General features: G+C 40.4%; 1 pseudogene; it reads right to left on the bottom strand.

Annotated features, from left to right (window-relative positions):
- Nucleotides 1–11,358: 11,358 nt before the first annotated feature.
- On the bottom strand, nucleotides 11,359–11,499 carry LOC142437750 (small nucleolar RNA SNORA42/SNORA80 family; annotated as a pseudogene).
- Nucleotides 11,500–12,061: the final 562 nt, after the last annotated feature.

Below are 12,061 nucleotides of genomic sequence, written 5' to 3'. Positions count from 1 at the left end.
ACCAGGGCCCCTGGTTATTTTAAAGAAAGTATTTTGATTACAGAAATTCATTTTTCTTTTGTCCTAAAGAAATGCAGTTTTTAAAGTGTACCATCTTTTCTGCTACCATTTCCCCCTGGTACTCACCCTACTTTCCAAAGTATGTAGTTGTTGTTGCCCAAACTTGTTATACGTGTCCATTTGGTATGTGACAGAATTCTTATCAATTACTAGGTGGGTGTTAGAGTAACCATTTCTAAAGTATTTCTAAACAAATACTGAATTACCTAGCAGAATCGTAGTTCTTCATCAAGAATCTTGATGGATAGCGCTCTCCACCCATAGTTATGTCACTGGTAAAATGAGAAGGCTAGTTACAGTAGACACACCCAGATTCTGCCTTCTATTATTACAAGATGAACAACAAACATCCGAAGGCGCTTATCTGGACACACATAGTTTAGACTTAACAAATATTCAGAAAGCTCTGCCAATTTCTTCGGGGAAGTATTCAGCCGCTAACTAAACACACAAATATTTGACTACTTTAAAATTCCATTTAAGTTCAATACTATAATTCACATAATGATGTACATGTGTAGGGATGTGGGGGGTTGCCTAGGGGGAAAAAGTATCAATATCTTTGGATTTATATTAAAAAATGAAATTAGAGGTGAAATATCCAGTGTCTAGTTCACTAGCAATGTCAGCAGAGACACTGGTATGGAGCTTTAGACTTTGCTGTACACGTTCTCCTACATCCTTTTACAAAGGAAGAAATGAATGTCCAAAGAATTATGGCCACTTAGTGGAAAGAATCAAACCTAGACCTTCAAACAGTGGCTCCCATCACTGGGTGTTTCTCACCTCACCAGTATACCACCTTGTGGTCCTTTCCACTTCCTCAAAATCCTATTTCACATCTTGGGCCCTACAATTAAGACGGTCTCTCCCGCCCATGTCCACTAGTTCTCAGCCATTTTTCTGAGACTGATATAAATGAAGGCAGGTTCAACTTAGAAAATGGGCGAGATGGAGCCAAACCTCAGATCCTGGCTTTAGCCTATTTCAATAGTCCATGTCATTTACTCTTTTGAAGCTCCATTCACTGGTAAACATGTTTATGTGTCCATGGTAAATATAATTAATGGCGATAATTTATGTATTTTCTGCTTTGAGCCAAAAATGTTCTGACACATTTGCTATGCAAACCATCGGAGTCAAGTCTGTTTCTTGTAGACCATCTCCTACTTGACAGAGAGAAGCTGCTCATCAGATGTTACCTGCTGCAGGTACTGTTGATGTTATCCCCGTTAATGGAATTGGCACATCCACTTTTGTGCTTCCAGCTTAACTCATGACTGACTCTCCTGGTGCTGGCTGAGATCGTCTGCCATTGTCCACGCCACAATTCCTTTCTATCTGTGTCAGCCCGGGTAGATTGGAGAAACAAATCCATGGGCACACGCGTGCACAAGAAAGAGTAATTTTTACATTAAGAAAACATCCCAACCCAGTCCAGTCCAAGGACCTAAGTCTGATATTAGCCCATGTGTCTCATACCAATCTATAAAGTCCTCTTCAGACTCATGAAACACATGCAATGAAGCCAAATGCAGGATGATCACAGGCCAGTGGGTAGAAAGTCTTTGGGTCCAGTGGCGTTGTAAGCATCTCAGTGCTGGCAGGGGTCCCTCTGTGGCTTCTCCAGCTTCCGAGGTCTGGTTGCATCCATGTGACTTGTCTTCTGCAATGTCTTCCAGGAGTGGCAGACAGAGAAATGTCTCTCACATCCAAGGAGGAAGTCCCAGATTTCCCAGAATTCTCAGGAAAAGGCCATGTCCCCAGAAGTCCCATTGGCTATCTCCAGATTGACAGCCTACACTCCACCCCTACACTCTTCATCCTTAAATTGGCACCAGATGAGGTGACTACCACACTACCTCCCTTCCCTTTAAACTGAGGCCTCCACTTTCTTCTATAATAAACGACCACTATTAACTTCTCTAAAAAGACATAATACTTACACAATGGACTGCAAGGTTAGTAGTTCGAAACTACCAGCTGCTCCATTGGAGAAAGATGAGGTTTTCTACTCTTCTAGAGGGTTGCTTGGGGGTAAGCCAGGGGAGGTTGGAGGGAATTGGGGACCTAATAACAATGAGTACAAAAAGGAGAGGAGCTATTCTAAAATTGATTGTACTAGTGATTGATGTGATTGTGGATTATGCCCCTATAAAACTGGTTTTTAAAAATTTTTTAAAAGAAAAGAATTTACCACCTGCTTCCCCAATTGTATAAAGCATTGTAGTCTTGGAAACCAGCAGGGGCAGTTCTAATCTGTCCTAGAGGGTCAATAAGAGTTGAAATTGACCAAGTGGCAGTGAGTTTAGTTTGTTTGATTGGTTTTATTAACTTCTCCATTTGGTGGCTACAATTCTACTGAATCTACAGCTACTGAAAAGTTGATACTTCCTCAAATTCTGTTTGCTTATAAATCGTCTTATTGTTACCCTCTTAAATCGATGTGATAGGTAAAATTAAAAATGAGTGGATGATATATAAACAGTACTGAGGTATAAAACTTTTTGTCCCTTTCTCTGAAATTGGCATCACTTTCTGTCAACAACAATTAAAGCTATGGGAAACATTTGTGGCTAGGAATAGTTTGGTATTTCCAGTGCACTCAGGATATTCATCTTAATTTAAATTTGATTTAAAACTGTTTCCATCAGGAAACCTGAATCATTTGGAGATTGAGAAAGCAAATAAGGAAGCATATGATATTTAAGGAAAAACTAAATAAAACAAACAAAAATTATACCTGCTATAAAAAGGTAAATTTATTTAGTAAGAATGTTTCCCACGAGAAAAACACTGGTAAATGCCACACTCAGAAGTAGGGCACATCTTTAATATTTTAAATTATTTTTAACTTGAAAATATTTTCCCCACCCAAGCCAAACTCCAATCAATATTCAGGTCTGCATCAGAGCCAATGGGGAACTTCAGTTTGGGAGCTAAGCAGATCTGGATTTTAATTTTACCAATGTGTGACTCTGAGTACATTGTTAACATCTCTTAATCTCCATGTTCTCATTGGCAGGACAGAGCTAATAACACTTTGCAATGTTGTGAGGATTAAATAAATAAAATCATGTATGTACAAGTTATTCTTTAAACAGGGCTTGGAAGAGAGCAGTTGTAATATATAGTTGTTCCCTTATTGTTACTTTCCATCACTTGCTATCTTCTTTTTGTGATTGATATTTAAAATTACCCATCACTGTGGTGTTGCATTCAGAGCGATGGTCGCCTGACATGAATTTGGAATCAGTGGGATAGGGGCTGGGAGGGGTTGCAGGAGGCTGTGTACGTGGGGAGAGGAGAATAGCATCACTTCCAAAGAGATTTCCCTTGGGCTTGGTGCTGGAAGCAAGACTTGAAACAGTTGGGCCTTACCTAAGCATACTTTTCATATGGAATTAACTCCTGGGGTTGTTTGCTCTTTATTTAGCAAATGGAAATTGCCTGTTACCGTCAGTTGGCACCGTTTCCGGGAGCATTCCACAATTCTCTCTGTGACTCAGGTTTTTCCATTGGCATTGGATGCTGAGATATCCTTTTTAAAGTGAACATCTTACTGTAGTCAGGGCTAGAGTCACAAAACTGGATTAACAAGTAGTTTGGCCTAATCAACTCTAGATGTTTTGCCAGTTTTTACCTGAAGTGTGAAGTTACCTGAAGTCATCCAGAGTATATTAGTGTTTAAAAATTCACATCTTCAATACAATTTTGGAAAGCTTGAATAGAAGAGAACAGATAAGAACTGGACAATGACTTCCTTGGGATCAGAGACCTTATGTTCCACCTCTTTATTTAACTATTGCCTAGTAAAGGGCCTGAGCTGAGAAACAAAACAACACACCAAAATATAACCATCATTGAATTAATTCTGACTGATACTGACCCTATAGGTCAGAGTAGAGCTGCCCCTGTGGATTTCCAAGACTGTAAATATTTACAGAATTAGGAAGCCTCATCTTTCTCCTGAGGAACAGCTGATGGACATGAACTTCTGGCCTTGCAGTTAGCAGCCCAACTCATAACCCACCATGCCACCAGTACTGGAAACATCACGATATTGTGTAGTATACATAGTATAAAATTTAGTATTGTCTGTATATAAGTAGCACCAGATTCCGTTGCCAACATGTTGATTCCAACTCATAGTGAACCCATGAGATGCCCAGTAGTACAATGCTTCATGTGGGTTTCAAAGCTGTGGTCTTTCAGAAGCAGACTGCCAAGTCTTTCTTCCAAGGTACCATTAGTGGGTTAGAACTGCCAACTTTTCAGTTAGTAGTTGGGTACCTAACTGTTTGCACCAGACGGGGTCCTGGAGGGCCAATGATTAAAGTGTTTGGCTGCTGATGGAAAGGTTGGCAGTTCAAATCCAGCAATGGGTTCTGTAAGAGAAAAGACCTGCCAATCTGCTCTTGTAAAGATTACAGCCTGGGAAACTCAGTGGGGAAGTTCTGCTCTGTCATATAGAGTCACTAGAAGTTAGAAGTGACTTGATGGCACACAACAATTGAGGCATCTATATAAATGCAAACGCACACACACATATATATATATATACTTATATATTATTCAGTAATTCATTTATTTGATCTTTTTTAAGAAAACAATTTTTAATTTATCTCATCCTTTAATTTTTATTTTTAAAATCATTTTATTAGGGGTTCCTATAACTCTTATCACAATCCACACATACATCAATTGTGTAAAGCACATTTTTACTTTCATTGTCCTCATCATTCTCAAAACATTTGCTCTCCACTTAAGCACTGGCATCAGCTCCTCATTTTCTCCCTTCCTCCCTACTTCCCCCTCCCTCATGAACACTTGATACTTTATAAATTATTATTTTGCCACATCTTGCATCGTCCGACATCTCCCCTCACCCACTTTTCTGTTGTCCATCCCCCCAGGAAAGAGGTTATATGTAGATCCTTGTAATCGGTTTCCCCTTTCCACCCCACCCTCCCTCCACCCTCCTGGTATCGCCACTCTCACCACTGGTCCTGAAGGGATCATCCACCCTGGATTCCCTGTGTTTCCAGTTCCTATCTGTACCAGTGTACATGCTCTGGTCTAGCCAGATTTGTAAGGTAGAATTGGTATCATCATAGTGGGGTAGGGAGAGGAAGTATTTAGGAACTAGAGGAAAGTTATATGTTTCATTGTTGCTACATCACACCCTGACTGGCTAGTCTCCTCCCTGCAACCCTTCAGTAAGGGGGTGTCCAATCGCCTACAGATGGGCTTTGGGTCTCTGTTCTGCACTCCTCCTCATTCACAATGATATGATTTTTTGTTCTTTGATGCCTAATAACTGATACATTCAGCACCTCATAAGGACACAGGCTGGTGTGCTTCCTCCATGTGGGCTTTGTTGCTTCTGAGCTACATGGCCAATTGTTTACCTTCAAGTCTTTACGACCACAGATGCTCTATCTTTTGATAGCCAGGAACCATCAGCTTTCTTCATATTTGCTTATGCACCCGCTTTGTCCAGCGATTGTGTTGGGAAGGTGAGCATAATGGAATGCCAGTTTAATAGAACAAAATATTCTTGCATTCAGGGAGTACTTGAATGGAGGCCTAATGTCCATCTGCTACCTTAATACTAAATCTATACATATATGCATATTGATCTATTTCCACATCCAAATATATAAATATATTTACATATGTACATGCCTGAATAATTTATTCTATCTTAAGTGAATAGTTAACTGAGTAGTAAGGAGTTAACTGAATAGTAATTCATTGCCTTAATGGAATATGTTATTATGAAGATGCTTTCAGTAAGCAAATCTTTCTTCAAACTTCATTTCTAAGCGTAGATGCTGCCTCCTCCAAAAACTTTCCCTTCTCCTGAGCATTCAGGTATTTGATGCTCACCCTATTGCCACCTTGCTTATTTGTCTTTTCACCGTGACCTATTTACACACAAGTAAATGAAGCAAACAACAACAAAAAATGATGATAGGGGCTGACCCTTATCTATCAGTATTCAAGCTCCTAACATTGTACTGAACACAAAGAAAGCATTCAATAATGCTTTCTAAATAAACAAGGGAAATAAAACGACCATCCGCTTTGTATAGAAAGCATTTCATTATAAGAAAGGTAAAATCTTCCTTTACTCATTTGTTTCCAGTGCCAAAACCAACAAATCTATCCTTGTGTCATCGAAACCTGAATGTCTAAATGGAATGGTGCAAGTGCAGTGCTAAAAATGGAAAACCGGGAGAGAAAACGTCTCTAAGAACACATGTCCTGGTGGAGTGCTGATGCACTGAACGAGCCGTCTGTTCTCCCTGGAGCTGGTGTGGGGAGTGGTTTCGAGGGGGAGCATTCAGCATCTTGCTAAATGGAGAGACCAAGTAGTGGATAAAAGGGAAATGTATCCCCAACTTCCTCCACTACTACTACCTAACAAATGCAGGAAACTTTGAGAACATACTTAGTCGTGGCAGTCGTTCCAGCTCACAACCCGACTCACTGTCATCAAGTCCAATCTGACTCGCAGGCAGCCTGGAGGACGGGCTAGAGTCTAACTCGCTATGGGAGTAGTAGACCTGCATTTCAAACTACTGACCTTGTGGTTACTGGGCCAACACCTAAGTCGATATGCCACCAAATCATACTAAAAAACATATAACTCCCAAATGACACCACCATGCTGTGTTCACAGACACCATGCAGAGGGATGGGGTCTGGATGGCGAGATGTTGAGGGCAGTTCCCGGGCAGGAAGCTTGGTGTTGCTAAGACGCTGAGGAGCACCCTGCCTCTGTGGTGAGCCATTGCTCACTACCAGACAAACTCTGAAATCTCGTTTGCTTAAAAGCCAAAATCTTTTCTTTCAGCTCATGAGAACAGGTACTCACTTCGTTTTTTCAAGAAATAAAAGTGAAGGGCTATAAAGACAACTTTTTAAAAGTGGGGCACACCTGTGTGTGTACGTATACCTACCTATGTTCATAATCTCTTTACTGAACTGTACGTCTTCTCTTTACTTTGAATAGATACTCTTGTTCCTTTCATAAAGGTCTATGTTTGGACCCCTGGTGGCACAGTGCACGGACTGTTTGGTTGCTAACCACAGCTTGGGCAGTTGACACTCACCAGCCACGTTGAATGAGCAAGAGCAGGCTGACTGATCCTACAAAGATTTAGTCTTGAAAGTATAAAGGGTAGTTCTACTTAGCTCTATAGGGTCACCATGAGTCAGAATTGACTCGGTGGCAATGAGATTGGCTTTCACTCTATCTATCTATCTATCTATCTATCTATCTATCTATCTATCTATCTATCTATCTCTCTATAGATAGATCTATCCATCTACCCATCCATCTATCTAGCATCTTCTAGCAAGGAGTACTATGGTAGTCACAGTATAGGCAAATCAAATGTATAGCATTCCTTATTTAATTCTGACATGAATACTGGACATTTCTGAGTGAATATTCCACACCAAAAACGATTGCAAGGAAAAACTCACAGATGTGTAAGGGGGATGTGGTAAAGAGTATGTTCTTCTTGCTAGGTACCATAGAGCCAGTTCTGTTGTGACCCTGTGCACACCAGAATAAAACATTACACGGTTCTGTGCCATCCTTGTTCCTATGCCTGGGCCCACTGTTGTGGCCACTGTGTCAGTCCATCTCATTGAGGGCTATTCTCTTGTTCACTGCCCCTCCCCTTTCCCAGAAGGATGTCCTCCTCCAGGGAGTGGTCTCTCCTACCAACATGTCCAAAGTGTGTAAGAGGAAGGCTTGCCATCCTTTCTTCTAAGGAGCACTCTGGCTGGACGTCCTTCTCCCAAGAAAGGAGTATGAATGGAAGAAAGCAGGATTTTGTAGGAACGTTGATGTATAAATCATTTATTCTGGATTAAGGTAATAATAATAAAGTTATAATTTCTCAAGTACATCTTGCTGCTTTCGTATTAATAGGAAAATACAGACTTCACTTTTTTTTCTGAAACGGTTTATTTCCATGTTTATTTTGAATTAAGTTCATTTTCACTTCTGCCGCTTCCAGAAGTGCGGGGCACTGCATGTGCCAGTTGCCTCTGTTTTTGCCCCTCCGCTGGGCCCCTCTGCCCTGCTGTCAGCCAGTCCCTAATGAAGGGGTTCTATCTGGACACACAATTTCAGCAGGCTCATGGGCCTGTGCTTCACAACTTTAACTCATCTGTTCTACTTTTTCAACTTTTCTAGAGCTTTCTGTTCCTTGAGGCCCTGCCCTTTAGTATATATTTGGGGCATCTGTCCTTTTTAATAAGCTTTCGTTTAATTCGATGACATATTTCTTCACAACTCTCACTATGTGCATTTTGACCCCCAGTTACTCTTAACCAAGTGGCGAGCATGCAGCAGATAGCCTAGGTTTGCTAGTTGAATTTAATTGAAAATATATATATCCTTCCAAGTATCTGGGACAGGGATTTACCTCTTGTAATGTCCTAAGATGCCACATGAAATCCTAATAGCTTACAGCAAAGATGTACAAATTGTGTGACTCATTGCTCTAGAATTTCAAAAACTCCCTCCCGCTTCCACCTGTCTTAACTTGAAGGATCTTCATTTCAGAACCCTGCACTTTCTTCCCCTTAAGCAACCGCATTATCATTTTTAAAATACTTTTATAAGGTCAAAATGATAAATATAGGATATCCCCGAACCTAGCATGGGGTTAAAAACCAAAGGAGAACTCGGTGTTATTTGGAATAGGTCTTCATTTGGATAAATGTTTATGGAAGTGAGTAAGCAGGGTAGTATCATTTAAGACTTGGCAAGGAGACAGAGTAGACCAGCGAAACAGGAAGGAAATAGTCTGACTGTGGTCAGTCTTAAACTGGGTGCTTGTATATCCGTGGTCCATATATGGCCCACGTATAAAAATCGATGGGAACACGACGTTATTCTTCATTTAGGTGAGCTCACTATTGAGCTCTGCGTCACAGCAGCTACCCTACAGGGACAGAAAACCATGGCTTTATTGAAAAATTATTCTCATTTGACTCTTCAGAGATAGTCTGCAGATCAAAGTACAATCAGGTGAAGTCAAACTGTGACAGGTGAGAAATACGGCTGCCAGCAATGTGGCGCCAAGAGGAGATTCTGGGACTGCAGAACAGCGTCCTTGGGCTGAGCGCCCACTCTCGCACTGACCAGTGAGGAGTGGTTAGGGGTGCCCCTTGACCTCTCGTATACTCAATTACCTCGTTTCTAAATCAGGACAATGCACCTCTAGCCATTGTTTTTACACTCAGAACTATTGGCCTCTTCCTTTGATTAAAACAAAGACATTCTTCAAAATGCTTTTGAGTTTTTCCTCCTTTTATTTAAACCACCTTATTTGAATTACCCTGCATTATGGTTTTTAACGAATCCTTCCGAGCTAGGATTTCCTATTGGATTCAATCTTCACAAAAGCTCTAAGGGGCCAGAGAGATAAGTGAACACGTAGCGAACAACTGGTACGAGCTAAAATTTTCACATGTACTTAACGCTCACAAGCGCATCATTACATGGAAAGTTTCATTTCTCCATTTTATAGCTAAGGAAATTGAATGTCAGAGAAGTCAGGGAACATTGTGAGGCCACAGAGAAAGGACCTGGGTGGCACTGGGCTCCATGGTCAGATCTCTCTGATTTAGAGTCATTCTCTTTCTAGCATGTGATGCTGGCATTCTAGCAAACGGTAAAACAGTGAATTGCACTCTAACCGGCCGAGAAATGGATCTAGAGACAGTCGTGTTACTAACGGGACCAAGGGGGTCCAAACTGAACCACATGATGCTGTTAGAGGAACTGACACTGTCTATAACTTTTTCCAATAACTCAACAGAAATTTATGATTTTTAATAAAACACATCCTGCTATCTAGTTCTAACAACAAACATATTCATAGTTTAGATCTTGTAGCTTACAGGTATCAGTATAATGAAAAGGCTAAAACTCACATGCTAACTTACTCTTCGAATTTGAATCTTCAAATGTGTTCCTGTCAGAACTTTCATTTTGATTCAATCAAAATGACACTTCAAGTTACATGGTTTTATCTGCACTTGCTTCAAGTACCTGCTCTTGCTTTCTTGGCTGCTCTTGGTTTTTTAAAAACAGTTTTATTGACACATATCATACAAGTCCACAAGTCAATCACAATAAGGAGAGTTGCATAATTATTACCACAACCAACTTTAGAACATTTCCTGTTCTCTTGAACTCATTGTCAATACTTTCTCATTTCCACCCACCCCGCCTCCCTGCCACACCCCCAAGAAACCATTAATCCAGCTGCTCGCTTGGATTTCATATGCTGAAAACCATTCAATAACAGAAAAAAAAGAAAACAAGAGAAACTAACAATAATTAGATAGAGAAAAACCTCTATCACAAAACAAAAGAGAAAATATTAAAACCTAGAACATTTTTTAAATGGGTCAAAAGCGAGATGGAATAAGATATGAAATGTTAACCTATGATAATCATCTTTACAACGCTCTCTGTCTGATATTAAGGCTATTCATGTCCCTCAATTATGATCAGAGAGCATTCATCAGAGGCTGAATCTATGTGTGAATCCTGAAAGTGGAGATTGGGCTTCTCCTGTAGTCAATACCTTTCTGCAAACCAGGTGTTCACAATTTAAGCTCTGATATCATTCCCCACTTCAGATTTAGATGATATTGTTTGCAATCCTGGGTCCCACGGGTGGTGTCTTTTTTCCATGTGGACTTCGTGGAGGCCTCCATTTGATGGCTGCTGCTTTTAAGAGGAGTCTTTAGGGCCCCACTTGCTATTCTTTCTGATAGCTGGGCTCCGTCTCGGTTCTTCACCACACTGCTGTAGCACCCATATCTTCAGTGCTCTCTTCAGGAGGGTGTATATCCAACAGGGATATGTCATATGAACTCATTGTTCTTAGATTGGGACTCGAATTAAGAGCAAGCCCCAAATCCATTCATGTCACTATCGTTTATATATGTCTCTAATTCGCTTTAGGGACATCGTTTTATGTTAAAGAGCAGTAGCAGTTATCTCCCTGAGGCATAAGGCACTTCTATTGATAGTGTCATTACGTCGCCAGTGCAATGGAATTTGAAACAGGTGTTGAGAAAAGAAACGTACACAAGTATAGTGGCCAAAGATTTTATAGCAGCTGATTTTGTCAAATTTTCCGGAGTTTTAGCTACAGAATTGCAGTAAGTAGTATTTGTGAACCTGTATCAATAATTTTTTTGGAGAATGAAGTAGTAATTCAAAAAAGGATAAGAGTTTGTTGCTGTTGTTTTCACGGTGCACCCCCTTCAGTGCGGAAGCCCACTGGGAAAGCCCGGCAAAGCCCGGCAACGGTCCGGGGCTGCAGTACGCTTTGGCCTGGGGCACTGAGAGAGGCCCATGGGATCAGACCTGCCGTAAATCCAAACCCAGGCAGGATAAGAGTTTTTCAAAAGCTTCTGTTCAATTACTAATAATGTAATTAATAATGGTGTAATTCATGGTAAAAGATTTTAAAAATATTGCTGCTAGCATTCATGTGATCTAAGAAGTATTACAATAAAGCAATCTATAACTATTTTTATCACATATTACTCTTTGATTAAACAGATGAAAACTTTAGAGGAGTCAGTGTGGGCTGGTGTAGGAGGAGGTTGATGGTGATCCCATGAGTCATGAACCACAAGGACTTCCTAAATTTTGCAGTAAATCAGCATTTTTGGTGCTAGGGATAAATCTCAACACTTTTAGAAGAAAGTAGAAGCTCAGGCCTGGGACAAGGTGCAGAAAAATGCCCTTCTGTGTTACAAATAATGGATTTTTTCAAGTTTTTAAAGTTGTGAGACAGAAGAAAATTGAGTTCATTATATTTATACATTTTTATTAAATTCTAGTAAGGCACTTGCTGTTTTCTAGAGAAGACTTTCGAATGAACACATTTTATAACCTAGAAATTGAGGAAGCTCTTTAAGTTTTCCAAACCATGTTCTTGGTTCT

Source organism: Tenrec ecaudatus, chromosome 1 (genome assembly GCF_050624435.1).
Source record: "Tenrec ecaudatus isolate mTenEca1 chromosome 1, mTenEca1.hap1, whole genome shotgun sequence".
Taxonomy (NCBI): domain Eukaryota; kingdom Metazoa; phylum Chordata; class Mammalia; order Afrosoricida; family Tenrecidae; genus Tenrec; species Tenrec ecaudatus.
The sequence above is the reverse complement of the archived record's forward strand: the minus strand, read 5'-3'. Positions and strand labels throughout refer to the sequence as shown.